This window comes from Arachis duranensis, chromosome 3, assembly GCF_000817695.3.
Source record: "Arachis duranensis cultivar V14167 chromosome 3, aradu.V14167.gnm2.J7QH, whole genome shotgun sequence".
Lineage (NCBI taxonomy): Eukaryota > Viridiplantae > Streptophyta > Magnoliopsida > Fabales > Fabaceae > Arachis > Arachis duranensis.
Genome location: NC_029774.3, coordinates 127,126,779 through 127,130,930, shown reverse-complemented (window position 1 = coordinate 127,130,930; position 4,152 = coordinate 127,126,779).

Here is a 4,152-nt window from a genome sequence, read left to right as displayed (position 1 = left end):
TGTACCTAAATTTTCATTTTATTCTTGTCGAAAACCATTTATTTCCAAGTTAGAACGTGTGAAGTTGACTATTCTATTGGCGTAATTGACTTGAGTTTAGGAGGGCAGCAATTAAAAATGTTTCTTAAACATAAACTGTTGTTTAATATAAAATAAGATTTCAAAAATTAATATATAGTCTGTTAAAGTTGCAGAGTGATAATTTAAATTGGTCTATAATATTTTTCATATTAGAAAATTCATTTTTTTAACAAAAAAATTAATAAATTAATCTGTATTTTTTAGACAAATTACACGTTCAATCTTTAATTTTTTTTTTCTAAACGATAGTATGGTTGAAGTATTAAATTGTTTAAAATTTTAAAAAAATAACTAATCTATTCATTGTTAGAAATTATTTTGTGCAGTTTCTTTATGAAAAAAAGACTAATTTGTCAAAATTTTTTAATTCATCTAATACAAAATGGTCAGATATCAATTTAGAATTTTACTTGTATTTTTTTTTTCTTAAATTGATTTTCAACTCAAAGTTTGGATATAGAAAAATCAGTATCGAAAAAATATTCTCTCAAATAATCCAATAGTATTATCTTAATATACAAAGATAATAAGCTAAGAATTTTAAAAATATGAGATTTTATTTAACCTTTCAAGATTTAGTTTTTATGCGTAATTGCGTATATGTAGCAGAAAGTAATTATATATATCATTGATTGGTGATTAAGTTTTTTTACATATATAATATGGTTGATTTTTAAATTCATAACTTAAAATAGTTACCTTTAAGTTCATAAAATAAATTTTTATATTGGCGGTGTATTGCATAAACTAAATTAATTATGTAGTGATATTAAATACATAAAAATATTTTTTTATAAAAAATTGTTCTAGTGTTATTAGCAAAATTCTTTGTGATGAGTTTGGAAAACTCTTGTTTAATTCTGATGATGAACAAACATTATTAAAATATTTAATTACAAAATTATTAATTCGATCTTGATTCATATTTGCTTAATTAATAATTTTGTTGTACAGATTTTATGAGTCGAGAAATGAGTTTCTGGTTTAAAACCCAATAATCAACCTTGATGCATGACTTATATTGAGTGGCTGAATTTTATTGATGGGCCAAGCTCAATATTGTTACAACCAAGCCCATGGTTAATTTTGATGAAAGTTTCCTGCTTGATCCGAAACAAAATTCATCAGAAAAGCAAATGTTAACTAGTTGGGCCAGTTTTAATTTTAATACTACAAGCCCAAATCTCATTTGTGATGAATGGTTCCAAACTTGGTCCGAAACCAATATTAAAATGAAAGCAAAATGCTTCCAACGGATCCAAGTATTTCACCATGTGATGGATTTCAAAATCTATTACATTATCAATTAATACATGGGAAATATGAGAAAGAAAAATTCAGTTGAATTGATTGATGGGTATTATGACAAACACGCCACTCTAAGCTAGGGAAGTAAAAGCAACTTTCACCAACAAAGTGGTTTATCACATTGAATTACTTTTCTCTAAGTTGTTTATTCTCTCTCATCTCTTTCTTGTTTCTTCTTCGGTCTTTATCCAGGAAACTATGGACGCGATGCTCATCAACAAAGAAAAAGAAGAAGTTGCATGCATCAAGACTATTAAGTTAATGATGGCAGGAAAAAGTAAAGTATGTAGTGGCTGAGATTTTCACCAAATGTGGTTAGATTTGGTGAGGTAATCTCGAGCTCTTCATGCTCAGAAAAGGAAGATGAAGATTCGGCCAGCAAGGGAGATTCTTGAAGCATGGCTTGTCTTTGATTCGAGGCATGACTTGTCTTTGATTCTGCTCAACCACCACAGGGAGTAGCTAGAGTGGCGAAGTGATGGTAGAGGCAGAGATTGAAGCAGATGAAGTCATCATCATCATGAAGCATCAAGGGCCAGAAATCCATCTTGGAGAGCAAGCCAAGGATGGAGAGCTCGGATTGATGAAGGGTGATGATCAAGAAAGGACTAGAGGTGATTGCATGTTGGGTTTTGCATGGTTATCTCTTCTCTCTCTATGTGGCCGAACCAGTTCTGTTTCTTGAAGGAGGAAGAAGTTGGTTTGGGTGTTGGCTTCAAGTGTGGAGGCTTCCCTCTTCTTTAAAAAGAGAGAACAGCCACTGTTTGAAGCAAGGAGACAGTATGAGAGTGCAAGGCACAGGGTTCTCAGAGCTACCTGAGCTAACATATGTTCTTCTCCTTCAAAGTATTCTGTTTTGTATTTTTCTGTTTAATTTTGTCATGTCTTGAGTCTCATGGAAAAAGACAAACAGTGAGGTTTGTATGAAAAAGTCATAGAGCGGAAAAAGGCAGAGAGTGCAAAATTAAAAGAAAAAAGCCATAGATGTCTTAGAGTTCCTTTGTTCATCTATGTTGTGTTTCATGATTCTGTGGGAATCCCCTTGTAAGTTGGGTTAGCACTTTACAAATTGTAATCAGATTGATTATAGTGAAATTCCATCATGTTTGTGATGGAGACTAGATGTAGGCTGCACTGCACTTAGCAGCCGAACCAGGATATATCTGGGTGCAATCTTCTTCTCCTTTCTACTACACAGGAGCAAAAACCAGAATTATCTCGTGCCAAGTGACGAGACAAAAAGAAAAGTCTCGTGGCTAGGGACGAGACAAAACAAAAAGTCTCGTGGCTAGGGACGAGACAAAACAAAAAGTCTCGTGTGCAGTGAAGAGATAAAAAGAGTAAAAGTTTCCAGAATTAGTCTGACGAGTCAGCAAGTGTTATCAAGCGAAAAGGGGGCTAAGATTCAACCCCCCTTCTCTTAGCCACTGAAACCATCAATTGGTATCAGAGCTTGGTCTCAAAGAGATCAAGCTTTGCAGCTTGGAGTAAAGATCCTCGTGGCAGAAAATAGTGGCGCAAATGTGGTGTCTTACAATCTGGCTGAAAGTCAATCAAGCAACAGACCTCCCCTTTTCAATGGGAAAAATTATACCTATTGGAAGGAGAGGATGAAGATATTTGTACAAGCAGTAGATTACAGACTATGGAAAATCATCCTAGAAGGTCCTCAATTCCCATCTACCACAAGTGCTGAAGGAGTAGTCACTCTTAAACCAGAAGCAAGCTGGACCGAGGAAGATAGGAAGAAGGTGGAGTTAAATGCCAAAGCAATAAATCTGCTCAACTGTGCTATCAGCTTTGAGGAGTACCGACGAGTATCACGATGCACAACGGCAAAGGAAATCTGGGACAAGTTGCAAATCACTCATGAAGGAACCACCATTGTAAAGAAGACTCGGACAGACATGTTGAACAGGGAATATGAAATGTTTGCAATGAAGGAAGGAGAGTCCGTTGATGAACTGTTTGAACGGTTCAACTCCATCATTGTTGGCTTAGATGCTCTTGGAATTACTCATTCAGATTCTGTGCTAGTGAGAAGAGTGTTGAGATGTCTTACAAAAGAGTGAGAAACAAAAGTTTTAATTATTTTAGAGAGTAGTAGCTTAGATTCCATGACACTTGATGATTTGAGAGGAAATCTTCTTGCTTTTGAAAACTCCTATTTGAAAAAAGATTCAAAAAAGAAAGGAATTGCTTTTTCTTCTGTGACTAACCCTCTGGATGATGAATCCAGTGATAATTCTTCTGAAAATGAGTTTGTATTGTTTGCAAAAAAATTCAGGAAAATGATGAAACTCAAAAGCAAAGGCAGCAACTCAAGGAGGATGAAGAAGGACCTTAGCAAAGTAATCTGTTACAATTTCAAGGAAATGGGGCATTTTAAATCTGATTGTCCCAAGTCAAAGAAGGAGGAAAAACCAAAAAGGGGAAAGAAGAAAGGACTGATGGCTTCATGGGAAGATTTGGAAAATGACTCAGATGATGATGATGAAGAGTCTGAGACTAAATCACAGCCTTGTCTCATGGCAAATGAGGTAGAGCAGGTATCCTTTCAAAACCCTAACACTGAAGACCTTCATCTTATGATAGATCACCTTTCTGAAAAAATAAGATGTTTTCTAACTGAGAATCAAGATCTTGAACAACAAAATTTCATTCTTAAAGCTGAAAATGGTTTTCTCAAAGAAAAACTAAGAGAGGCCGAAACTGCTTGTGATCTTGTGGAAGAGAATAAGCAGTTAAAAGTCCAAGTTAGAA